The 13,999-nt window shown below is 37.0% G+C and overlaps 1 long non-coding RNA gene across 1 annotated transcript; it reads right to left on the reverse strand.

Moving 5' to 3' along the window:
• Positions 1-256: 256 nt before the first annotated feature.
• On the reverse strand, positions 257-841 carry LOC148043902 (uncharacterized). The gene is made up of 2 exons (XR_015697830.1): positions 628-841; positions 257-501 (listed from the first exon to the last, which is right to left on the reverse strand). It is a non-coding gene; the product is annotated as an uncharacterized LOC148043902 (long non-coding RNA).
• Between the last annotated feature and the right edge of the window lie 13,158 nt (positions 842-13,999).

The following is a 13,999-nucleotide window of genomic DNA, read 5'->3' on the forward strand; positions in this document are numbered from 1 at the left end:
GCCACCGAGAAGGCTCTCCTCCGCGTGGTTGCCAGTCGACATTGACCGGCTGATGGAACTCGGAGGAGGCCTAATCTATGGGATCTAATTGGTCGAGTGGAGGTAATTGGCAGTAGGCGGTCTCTCAAGTACCCAGATCCACTACCATGAAGGGCTTTGTAGGTGACAAGTAGCCTTCATTGATCCTTTTGTTTTTCATGTTATTTAAGAGAACAGAAGCATGATAACAGGCATTTAGAGGGACACCAAACAGAAATGCTTTTTTTTTACTTTTATTGACAGACAAGCAAGGCTTGCATTGCTCCTATGGTGGGAGAAATCCTGAATTTCGCAGTCTTCCACAGCTCACTGACGCCTTATTTGATGGATTTTCTACATCACAAAGTCCTGGTGATGATTCACTGGCCACATAGATGGTATTTATAAGCAGTGGAAAGATAATCACTGAAAATTATCTCCTTCCTTTCCAGTAATAGTATGTCTTACAGACACGTACATATCCTGTCCGAAACAAAAACAAAAGCTGATTTAATATATTGAAGCTTAAACTTTCAGTCTTTATTGATACGGCATAGGCTTCTAAATCAAATTATTTATAATCATCCACCTAGGAAATTTAACATTTACCTCTCTTCCTTTTTATTGGCATGTCTGCTCCAGATTTACACCTTCTGTTCTTTCTGCCTCCAATTCTGCGAAACATCCCTTGGCTGGCATATATACTATCTCTGCGTCTTGACATCTTTCTGGCCAATTCAGGATTTCAGGAGCAAATGCATTATCTTTTGCCCTGTGATGGCAAACTGTCTGCCCAGTTGTTACATGAGTTTCTCATGCAGTGCTGCCTGCTCTTCTCATTTTATAAAATCGGTTAGTAGTGTCATCCATTGTTAGCAATGCCCTTTGTCCACTGAAATATTGCCCTAGGTAATTGTCAGCTGTTGATGGAGTAACACAAACATATTTGAGAGCCTTTAAAATACAACAGCATCTTTTCCTGTGTCCTGTTTTGCCTATTAAATATGTATAATTATTAGAAAACACAAAGAGAGAAATTAAAAGTAGGGAAGTAACAGGAATCATAATGTAAAGAAGGTTTTGCTTGATCTTACTCTAGGACATGAACATTTCCCACAAGACATTTAGAAAGATGCTATACAATTGAATACATGAGAAAACATATGGGTGTGGGTATGCTGGTCTTGTTGTATTTGGGCTTTTTCCGTGTAAGATTGAGATTGTCTTGGCAACGTTTCGACGAGGTCTCACTCGCCATCCTCAGGCTGGTGTTTTCGGCTGGCGAGTGAGACCTCGTTGAAACTTTGCTAAGACAATCTTAATCTTACACGGGAAAAGACCCGAATACAACAAGATCAGCACATATATCGTGTTTCCCCAAAAATAAGACAGGGTCTTATTTTCTTTTGTCCCCCCCCCAAAAATATGACCTTGGGCTTATTATAGGGGAGGGCTTATTATTTTCTGGGGCAGGTGAGAAGCGAGGCGCATCTTTTACCTTTCCAGCTCCTTCACGTTCCTCACCATTGTGTTCAGGGAAGCCGCTAGTACAAAAAAACCCATTCTCGCAAGTTCAAACAAACTTCCTGCCACCCCTCGCTAAAGGGGCAGTGGGGAAGGGAACCAGGCAAGCTGCCTTTACCATTGGGGTGGGCGGTGGTTTTTTTGCGCAAGAAGGAACAGGCAGGAGGGGGTGATTGAATTGCTGGCCTGCCGCTGTTTTTGCGCTGGGCTCTTTTTTCATGGGAGGGAAGGGTGGGAGGTGGAAGCACTTTGCTTCGCCTGTTGCTGTTTTTGCGGCGAGTCCTCTTTTTGCCCTGCAAGCTGTATGGGTAGGTGGTACAGTGGTAATGGCAGGGACCGGTTGTGCATGCGCTTAAATAGTTGGGGGGCGGGCTTATTTGGGGGGGGGAGGGCTTATTATGGCGCATTCTCTGAAAAGCCTGATTGAACTTATTTAGCAGGGCATGTCTTATTTTTGGGGAAACATGGTGTGTATATATAACAAAAAGGCAACAGTAAAAAATATTGGGTTTCTGTCTGGATGGTCTCTTGTGACGAGCCGAAGGGCAGAGAATGGAAGTGTGACCTTCCTCCCATATTTGGGCATACCAGGGGTTGTGACTTTAAATATATACCTTTCACCCTGGCCTGGCTGATAAGGAGTCGAGCTCTGTAGCTCAATGGTTAACACATCTGCCTAAGAGGCAATAGAGCACAGGTTCGATTCCCAGCAAGGGTATGGCTAGCTGATGAGAGCTAAATAGCTTGAAATAGATCTATACTAGTCTCCCTTTATTTATTTATCAGCATAAATATAACATATATATATATATATATATATATATATATATATATATATATATATATATATATATATATATATATATATATATATATATATATATATATATATATACACACACACACACACACACACACACACACACACACACACACACACGTGTGTGTGTGTGTGTGTGTGTGTGTATGCATGCATGTATGCTTGCATGCATGCATGTTATATTTGGCCCATTTGGAATGAATGCATTATGCATATCAAATCAATGTTAACAAAAAAAATTAAGCATAATTCCAAAAGATATGATAAATATAGAAAACCAGAACAGCACATAATACTTTTCAGATTCTTCATTCAGAGATAAACATATCATATTCTTAGGAACATATTATTTTCTTATGAATAGCTAAAACATACACCACCATGGGTCCTCATTCTCTGGCTTGTTTTCCATCCATTACCACACTCAACAATGGTCATGGTAAACCTTACATGAATTTCTTTCTTAATCTAACATATCCTGTCCTCCGCGGGTTATTCTGCTCAGGGGCATTATTCAGGGACATCCCTAATACTTTCCACTAAGAAGCTCTCAGGATCCTAGTAATTAAATGCCCCTCTTGCTTATTAGTCTCAAGCTTTATGACCAAATCGTGAAAAGCAGTGGTTTTATCTTGATTGCAGTACTTTGTTGCTTTCTTCTGCTCTTTCAGTTGCTACACATTTCAACATCCAGTCCAGAGGGCTGTACAGAAAAGCTCTTGCCTTGTTTGTACTAAAATCCACACCGTCGTATTTATCTGTTGTTTAGTATATATGCCTATTATGTCACCAGTAGATGTAATGGTCGTTTCCTCAATATCTGAATTGCAGAAAAGATAAGCGGCGAGCTTGTTCTTCCTTGGACATGAGAAATTAACATCTTGAATGGAGCATGTAATTTGACAGTATGCCAAAAGGAAACGGCTTCCAGCAATAAAACTGTAATCTCCTTGTAGACAATATGCTACGCACAAGACTGCTTGCTTGCAGTACTTGGAAATAGTCTAAAGCTAGGCTGACCAGGGTATCTTTTCTGGCTGATTAGGTTTTTAACCACTGTCTCTAAAGTGATCTGTGAATTTAATTCTGAAATTATTATAGCATTATGCATAACATAGACCTACCCCAAAACCACAATATAGTTTACTAATTGCGTGACCCGACAAATGCGCGAACGACAAAAGCGCACCGACAAAACCGTGGCGCTAAAACCGTGATGTCAAAAGCGCGCCGACAACAGCGCGCCGACAGAAGCGCAATTTAAGTTAAGGTAAGGTTTAGGTTTAGGTTTAGGTTTAGGTTTAGGTTTAGGTTTAGGTTTAGGTTTAGGTTTAGGTTTAGGGTTAGGGTTAGGGTTAGGTTTAGGGTTAGATTTAGGGTTAGGTTTAGGGTTAGGGTTAGGGTAAGGGTTAGGGTTAGGGTTAGGGTTAGGGTTAGGTTACAACGCGCTTCTGTCGGCAGGTCGGCAGTTTGGTGGTTCGAATCCCTAGCGCTGTGTAATGGAGTGAGCTCCTTACTTGTCCCAGCTTCTGCCAACCTAGCAGTTTGAAAGCACATAAAAAGGCAAGTAGAAAAATAGGGACCACCTTTGTTTTTTTTAAAGTTTTTTATTTTTTCATTTTCATAACATATAACCATATGTATACTATTACATAGCCAACATTGTATTGTATTATTAAATGTTTACATCAATTCATCTTACCATCAATTCCCAGAAACAATTATTGGCTTTTCTGCTCTCCATACACCATATTTGTACCTTATCCATCACTTTCTTCTCCCTTTCTCCCCACACCACCTCCTTTCTTCCCTCTGTCACTCTTCTCTTCTCTACTTCCTCTCGCCTTCTCTCTCCCCTTTCCACTCCTCCTTTCTCTCCTCTTCTTCCCCCCTGCCCTCTCCTCTATCCCTCTCTTTTTCTCTTACCTCTCTCCTCTACTTCACACTCTTCATCTCATTTACTTGGTGTATTTCAGCTTCCGAGCAAGCTCCATTTTATGTTGATGGTATTTATAATTCCTTTTCAGTATACATATTTAATTTTAACATATATCTTCCTCCTTCTTTTTTTTAAAGAGAGAATAAAAAGTATACATATATAGTCATTATACTTTAAACCTACCCACTCCCTTGCCAATTTTGGCTGAGATGTAGACCTGGTTAAAATTCCCAGCTATTCTCATCATTATGTTTATATAATTATACATCCTTACATGCCTTCACTTTGTAATTTTGTCTTTAAATCTCAATAGTTTCCCATTGTAAGTATATTTCATGTTTCCTCTCCATTTTTCCATAACTTGGCTTAGGTTACCTGTTGTGACTCAGCAGAAGTCTCCTGTGAGCCTTTTCGGGATGCAAGATTAACAATGCAGCTGGGGCTCGTTAGTGGCGTCTTCTGGTGATAAAAGGATGGATGGTGCCACGCCCTGGTTGCAGGAGTCAACGTTCATTCATTCGTACATCATTCATCGGTCATGGTTTGTTTGGGAGAGACACTTGGAGAAGTGAATTGTTTTGTAAGAGTTTTGTTTTGTATTCTGTTATCTTCTGGTCAGAGACTTGATTTATGTTTATTTTTGGGCTCGCAGCCAGTCAGAGCCGAGGACTGATAAAGTTCTTTCCTTTTAAGTTTGTCTGCCTGTTGTCTGTTAACGAGTGGAGAAGGGGGGATAGAACAGTTACGCTTAATTGTCTTTAAATAAAAATCCTTACTGTTCAATGTTCATTACAATTCACCTAATCTATTATATAGAATAACAAACAGTACACATCTCACTTTGTTCATCATCTTAGGAGTTCTATATATGTCCATGTTTCATATATTTTAACTCATGCTTAATTGTCCTTCTATTGTCATATTCAATCAATTAGCAACTCAGTTTAATTATTATGTATAAAAGTGAATCACAAATCCCTGCTTTACAATCTCCCCATATCAGTTTCATATTTGTCCATATTCCATATGTTTTAACCTTTATTTAATTATCTTTCCATTATCATATTAAGTCAGTTAGCAACTCCATTTTATTGTCATATTTAGGAATAACACCCTTATCAGCTTTATATTTTCCCATATAACAATTTCTAGTTGTTTGATTTTTTCCTAGTAAGTCTTTTGTCCCACTTCTCTATTCGTGCCTTCTCCCTTTTCTTTGTTTTGACATGTCCACCCTCTTCAATTTTCCCCAAGCCTCCATCAAAAAGTTATTTTATATTTCCCTTTGTTGGGGCGTAACCTTCTATTTCAATTTTCCTTATGCCACTGTCAACCTCCAAAACATCTTTTGTCTGCTTTTTATTCCCTTTTGTTGGGACAGATCCACCCTTTTACAATTTTTCCTAAACCACTGCCAAGCCCTGGATGGGGGGGGGGTGTTTGTCTGATTTTTATTTCCCACCATTTCTACCCCTTCATTGTCTCTCCCTCTACTTCCTTCCCTTCTTCCTTAAATACCTGCTTCTCTGAATTCAGAATTCTATTTAGCCTTAATTTTAATGATTTATGCATATTTTTTATAATTTCACATAGTTCTTCAAATTCCCACCTTTCCATAATCTACAGTCCCAAAGTTACAGTTAGTTATACAATTCTTATTTCAGACTTCTGGTCTACCTTAAATTTATCTACTTCAGCTGCTATGGGGAAGGGCAACAGGAGCCATCTTGATTTTTTGTTCTTCCTTAATGTCGAGTTCCAAAATTGCAGTTAGTTATATCAATCTTATTTTGAAATTCTGGTCCACCTTAAATTTAGTTAATTCAACTACTGTGAAAATGGAAGAGAAGCTGGAGCCATCTTGATCTTTTGCAGACAAAAAAGAAAAAAAAGACTTTGTATTTCCCCAGTTCTTGATTTTGTTATTATTTTTCCTTGGTACTTTCCACTTCTCATTAGTCATAATTGCTCAAAATATATTAATTGGAACAAACTTGCATAAAACCAAATTTGGGTATGTTTCTCTTCCTGCCTGCTTTTCCAAGTTCTGATTTATGGCAGTTGGTTAATTAAAATTTCCCACACAGGCAAGATTAGGTTATCAGTTGACAGTAAGGAGATGATGCTTTTTTCTTGATCTTTCTCCCTTGTTGCATTCCAGTTCTCATTAATTGGAGTTGCTTAAGATATGTTAGTTAAAAGCCACTCGGACAAAGCAAATCTTCACGCTCCTAGATTCCTTTAAAAATACAATCTTTTCAAGTCCAAAACCAAATTTAGAGTTTGTGTTTAAGTAGGTTGTGTTTAAATGGGCTTGTCACATCTCTTCTTTCTCCTTTCTGTCCAAATTATTTCAAGCAAATGGCTTTTTGGGGGGCTAGTGATTCAACCCTCCATTTTCCCCCCTTTTTTCTTTTCGCAAAATTCCTGATCTGTCCATCAATATTATTTGTGCTCTCAAGATTCTTTGCCTTTTCCAAATTCTGATTTATAACTGTGGGTTAATAGATCTTACCAGGCTTTAATCTCGCCTCTTCACACTCCTGTTCAGTTGCTTTGGCCTGGACCCAGCTCTTGTGCAGCAATGTTGCCATGCTGCCACCCTGGCTCCGATTCAGAGGGCAAATCTCTGACCTATGAGAGACCTGTTGCACTCCCTCTGGGTCCGATGAGATGCTGCCCCTTCTTCACCCCCTCCAGAACGGGGTTCTGATCCAAAAACAGATCTCAGAGGCAGTTTGTCAGACAGGGCTCATGTGAGACTTTTCAGAGCTCACATCCCCCATATCTGTCCAGCTGCAGAACTTCAGGTCCTTCCCAGGGACCAACCACCTTTAGTGGGAAGGTAACAGCGTTCCATGCGTCTTCCGTGTTTAGTCATGCCGGCCACATGACCATGGAGATGTCTTCAGACAGCACTGGCTCTTCAGCTTTGAAACGGATATGAGCACTTCCCCCTAGAGTCAGGAATTATTAGCACATATGTGCGAGGGGAACCTTTACCTTCACCATTAACAATAACAATATTAATATTAAATTATACTTGTAAGCCACCCAGCTGGACCTGAAGAGATGCACTTTATAACAGCACCATCTATGTGTGTCTACACACACACACACACACACGGATATGAATGCGGGGACCCTAATTCCCTAGAGTGCCAGAAACAGTACAGTTGAAATACAAGTTACTGTACCACTGTCAGTAGAAACTAGTCGAATAAGTTTCACAAAAATTTGATCCAAGAATGTTCAGTTCCTTTCTAAATTTTTCTGTGTGATTAAGTAATAGAGCCCTTGAATCCATAATAAATTGTGTGTCTCTGCTGCAAAAATAAAATTAAAGTTAAAATAGTGATAGAAGCAAGACAAAAGGTTACCCTTTGCATATAATTACTGTAGATTATGGTGTTTTGGTTGATCACAATTACATGCAATGAAGTACTTGGAAGGTACTACTGTAATATGGAATTTTTAGAAACCAAATAACTGTTCCTAATATAAAGAAAGTTATTAGAGTATATAAAGTAAGCCTTATAACAGTAAAAGGTACTTATTGAATACATTCATGTAAAAAAATTACGGAAATATATACGATGCAAACAAAGCAAGAAAAATAAATCTTCTAGCCTTGGATTTTGGCTACCAAAGAGGTGTGGGTTTCAGAAATCCATCATGCAGTGATGTTCAAAATGCCTTACACAGAGTTTATTTGGCTTTTATACAGTTTAAACAAGCAAAGCAAAGCAGGGCTAGCAGCGGCATCTTATTGGTACATTTTCTCTTATTTCCCTTGTCAATCTTGAAGACCATCCCACCCAAGGTAGAAGCTCCACATATCTCCCTGGTACTACTTAGTTCTAATAAACAGTTGAGGTCATCGGTCACTGAGATCATGGCCGGCTAATGCACATGTTTGTATGTAACTTTCCTCTCTTCCCACATCTGGTTCTGCTAATTAGGTGAGCTCATAGGTACCCAAGGTGCTACTGAGATAATGGCATTTTACTGCACATGTCTTTACGTACCCTTTCCTCTCATTCCTACAAAGAAGGATTGGGTGAACTGGTTTAAAAAGTCCATTTTGATCTGATTAAATGTTTCTATTTGCTATAAATGCATTTTAAAATGAAAATACTTAATGGAGAAAAAATACATATGTCTACTATAGATCTTAATATATCTACAATTCTTCTCTATATTTTCATTCAAATAGAATATAGTGGATATTTCTTCATATTTTAATCTGACTACTTAACCTGATTACATATGAACTTGGAGTGTGACATTTACAAAAGTTTTTACTATTTATCAAGTGCCTAGGTTTATATTTCCCCTTGCACCAATATCTGCAGGTGATTAATAGCTTTCCATTTTAATTAGATTAGAATGCATAATGGAGATATTTCTTCATATTTTAATCTGACTACTTAACCTGATTACATATGAACTTGGAGTGTGACATTTACAAAAGTATACTGAAAGTATACTGTTTGAAATAATAATTAGTCAAATATTCAAACCCTGAGTATTGTGAATACCTTGAAAGAGCTTGTTTCTCTCTTTAGCCACAAAGGTCTTTAAGGAGACTGTATTAATTTGTTTTATACATAAAACAGGAAAATGGTGTCATTAGTGATGAAATATAGCATTTTGGAAAATAACCTGTTCTGCCATAGACATCTTGGCAAGACCCCGCAGTGATATTTTGCTATTAAAATCAAGATGTGGCTGTATGGCTTGAGATAAGAGAAGAGTTGCAAATACTTTTCCTCCATGTCCGTATATACTGTCGTTGTCTCTATTTCAATATTATTCTGCTCATAATCTGATATGAAAATATTAAGTAAAAACAATATTCAGTAGTGGTTACAACTGAGAGTGAATCAGTTCTTCAAGCAGGTTTAGAAAAATTATTTGCAGAAAGAAAAATAATAGGCCTTTGTCATTCTTATTTCTGTAATCACTACTCTATTACTGCTATTCCTAAGAGCTTTATCTTTTCAGCCCATAAGTGAAGATTAAGCAGCATGAAGACTAACTGTGATCTCCTCTGTGTATTTGCTGCTTAAAGGACATGGACAGGAAACAGGTCAGCTTTGGGACACAATGAAAGGAAACAAACACAGCAGAAAACCTTTTACTGATAACATGCAATCTGAGTTGGTGAAGAGATCTAGTCAGTCATCCAATTATTCAGGCCAAAGTCTATAAGCACACAGCTCACTCCAAATGAGACAGTTAAGTGTTTGCAGAGGTGGCCACCCGTACCTGATTGGTCAAGAAATAAAGCCTTTCTCTTTTTGCCCCATAAACTGGCATTTTGTGCAAACTGTGCATTCTGCAAAAATTCTACATTTACAAGCTTGCTATTTTTCAGTTTAGGATGCCTTTGCTAGGGGATTAAGAAGAACATGGTGGGGTTGTCCACCAATACATGCTGTAGATATAATAGGAATTGATTGGGATAGTCATTGTTTCCAGATGGAATTTGGCTATAAACCCTAAACCATAACTCTATATGCTTTAACTAGATTGCTAGGCCCAAACCTACAGGGGTAGATAAGAGGTTTTATTGCAGAATTAGAATGAAGCCACATGGTTGTCTTCTGCAGTGCGAGGGTATAACATTCATCTCACACTGCAATCTCTTCCAATTTTTAACAAAGATTAATCTATGTGAGGAAAGGGATGCAGTGGCTCAGTGGCTGAGCTTGTCGATCAGAAACGTTGGCAGGTCAACAGTTCGAATCCCAAGTGCTGCGTAACGGAGGGAGCTCCTGTTGCTTGTCCCAGCTTCTGTTTTTCATTGTTGAATAGCTTCTGTTGAGTCTCTGCTCCTGGTTCATCTGCTACAATCATAAATTACTGAAATAACCTTGGCTGCTGTTGCTCATTTTTATTGAGATATGTTTTCTTTTTTGTTTCGATGTTAAATTTTCTTTTGGGTGTTATTATATTGCTGCCCACAATCCTTTGTGGTTTATGTTAAATGTTAAATAGATATGACTGAAATTATTACCTTAATTTCTTTCTTTATGAGCAACTGTAATTAAATTATTGGTTTTACTATTTATAAAGTGCCTAGGTTTATATTTCCCCTTGCACCAATATCTGCAGGTGATTAATAGCTTTCCATTTTAATTAGAATGCTTAGATTAGAATGCATAATCAAGAGCTATTTAGCTATATGACTTAGGGGGAAACTGAACCTTGGTCACCTAAATCCTTACTCAAAGTTGCAACTACTGTTTCTTAAATTAGGTACCATCAGAATGGGTGGATTTCAACTCAGAGAATTTCAGGAGCTCAAGTCCTCAAATCTCAACTTCATCTGGACTGGACTAGGTTATTCTAACTACTACACCAAATCATTTGCAGTTGGTGTTTTCCCTACTATTCCAGAACTTAATACAATGTATTATTTGGACTTCTCTTGTCTTATTTTTTTAAAGAGAAGTTTTCACACCCAGGTTGGCAATGGAACTTTAAAATAAAAGTCCAACTTTGTTATTTTACCTCATACTATAAAGCCAGAAAAATGCATTTGGAGCCACCCTTTCAGTAAGAAAGATATATTTAAATGAATCTCTATTACATAGAAATATAATTAGACGTTTTCATTTTACCAATCTGTGCCTTCTGATATCTTGAAAATTCTCATACAACATCAGCAATCTAAACACTTTGGCTCTTTTGCTTTGATTTCCATTTTAAAGTGGATTCTAATAATTTTTGTTGATGCTAATTATGCAAACGTTTAGCTTTTTATAAATTCAAAACATTGACTAAGATGAATAAGAGATATAATTTACTTAAGATCGTGACCTGAAGTCTGAAGGAAGCTCATTATGTCTTTTTCGTAACCATCTTAATAGAATAATTCTGTAAATATATTTAGGGATTTAGCATTGTCTGATTTTCACCTTTTAAATCAGTTCCGGGATTAATATTCTTTCTTGTTAAAATGTAATAAAAAGTTCATTGAAATTGCTTTTTGTGTAATCATCCTAAAAGAGGATTGAGAGCAATTAATTCTGAATAAATTTTATAGACCTTTTTTAGTTGAATTACAACACCATCAGAACATCTATGATTCTTAGATCCAACAATCAAGCTATAAAATAATGGGCTACAATACCACAGGAATCAATATTTTAAAAAGTTTTGTCATCATTTGAAAATTATATCTTATTTCAACATGTGTTCAACTTTAATGGTTGCTCCTTTGGATTACCAAATTTCTACTGCTGAACTGTCTGAAAATATTGGATTTTTAGCTTCATGGACTGTAGAATTTATTTTCCAAGCATCGGTAGAGTAGAACTAAGCCATGATTCTACTTTATACAATGTTGCCTGCCAGTTTTAGATCATGAACATAACTAGGTAATAACAGATGGGGGAAAAAATTCCGAAAGAGAGCTACATTAATTTGAAAAAAAATTGCATTTGTAAAATACATAGAGGGTAAAGATTTGTTTAAAATTGACAAAAGAAATCTGCCTTTCAAGTAGCTTAGCAAGAGAAAGAAGGACAGAGAACTAAAAAGAGGTTTTGGCATTAAGCTTAGTAGCCAAATGCTTTTTTTTTTTTACATAATGCTTAAACAAAAATACAGATGACACATTTGGAATAAGTTGGCCCTGTAGTTTACCACTCCCATATCAGTAAATTCCATCTTTTCTGTTCCCAACCTTGATCATTTGGGACAAATATGAAGGTGGGTTTAATCATTTTCACTGACCATGAATAGAAACCTTATTTTATTTAATACTTTCCCCCCCACCAGCCTCCTTTTGACATTCACATTTTGTTATTAAATTTGATGGGAGCTTTGTGTTCAAAGTTCCAAGTCTCTGCTTAAGTATATTATGAGTGAAAGGCTTTGGTTGCCACAATTTTGCAAATTCAGAAATGGAAATAATTAAGAGCTTTTGTTAGGTCTTTCTTTAATCTTTCTATGTTTGATTGAACATTTCTTTGGATGAGCAAACTGCCTCGTAACCCTTCCTGTTGGTTATGTTCCAACTGAAATAGACATACACAGCTTATTGTAAGCCAATTCTTATTAAAGGTTCAACCTTTTTTTCATTCTGGCCTGTTTGTTCCAAATATGCAGCCACAATAAAAGGTATTCTGAACATACGGGACATATATGTTAATCTGCAGCAACTAACTATCTGTAATCAGCTTCCATAATTTGCTGCAAAGAATAAATGCTTTCATATTACGGCTGTGACTTCTGAATTAAATTTCTTTTAAAATATATTATTTCCAATAGGATTACATAATATGGCACAGAAGTTCTTTTTAATTTTCTCTTTCTCTTATCTCTTCTTTTTCTTTTGTACCAGTTTAATCAAGCATGGGAAGTTAATTGAACTTTTATCACATTGGGGAAAAATTAAACAAGCCTTGAATTCCCCAGTTTAGAGACAAATATACCTAACTTTATTGGTACTTCCTGTTGCTACGAACAGTTCTCTTGGTTCTGTATAAAATTTGCAACAGGTCAGACACAGAAACTTGGCTATCATGTATGCCCATGTGGAAAAGTAATGCAGGTTGACCCATAGAAATAAGAGAGTCCCTTGGGCTTTCATATTAAGATTGTACAAAGGTTTATTCCTTTTTCAAAGTATCTGCTGATCAAAATATGAAATGTTAACTTCTCAGCCTGATAAAATGCAATATGCCTCTCTGCAGAAGGATGCCACTTTTTACTAAAGTAAAGTAAAGCAACTTGAAGCAAAACTAAAGAACTGAAAAATTACAAAATAATAAAGGAGCAATAGAATCATAACAGATCCATTGTCCAGGCCCATCAACTTTGGATAGAGATATAAAATCTGATTAAGCTTCCATACAAATTCCCCAAAAGTCATTAGTTTCAAACAGAGAGGAAGAAATAATTTCCTACTGGCAGTGTTTTGAATTAGAGCACTTCCTTTTATTTTCTTACCATAGTTCTTGTACTTCGGTCTCCTTTATCATGAAAACAACATCTTCCTAGATCTTTCTTCAGGCTGAATGGAAACATGTTGACAATTGTAAATGTGACCTAACATAAACTCTTCATTTAATCAAAAAATACCGGTAAGATTTTATTGCAGAGGAGGTTATTCCGATTTTCTAAAAGGGCTTGGGTAGAATAAAAGAATGTAATGAAAAAATGAATTTAGGAATATTTTCTAAGACTTAGATATATTATTGAATGACAATATAATATCTAATAATGAGAAAGAACAAAAAAAAAGACATGGCATTGTTTTACATTACAGGAACAGTCTTTTCTAAAACCCCAAGCAAAAAATAAATAAATTGATATCTGAGACAGTAAGCAAGAGAAAATAAATAGCAATAGCAATAGTAGTTAGACTTATATACCGCTTCATAGGGCTTTCAGCCCTCTCTAAGCGTTTTACAGAGTCAGCATATCGCCCCCACAGTCTGGGTCCTCATTTCACCCACCTCGGAAGGATGGAAGGCTGAGTCAACCTTGAGCCGGTGAGATTAGAACCGCTGAACTGCAGATAACAGTCAGCTGAAGTGGCCTGCAGTACTGCACCCTAACCACTGCGCCACCTCGGCTCTTTAAACATTTCTAATTTAACAAGATTTTGAAACAACGTTACAATTTTACCCTATTTGGGGCGGGAGTGGGGGTGGGGAGATAAGAATTGAACATAAAAGGTA

The sequence above is a fragment of the Thamnophis sirtalis genome, unplaced genomic scaffold (genome assembly GCF_051295495.1).
Source record: "Thamnophis sirtalis isolate CommonGarterSnake01/CBP01778 unplaced genomic scaffold, rThaSir2_p1.2 scaffold_10, whole genome shotgun sequence".
NCBI classification, from domain to species: Eukaryota; Metazoa; Chordata; class Lepidosauria; order Squamata; family Natricidae; genus Thamnophis; species Thamnophis sirtalis.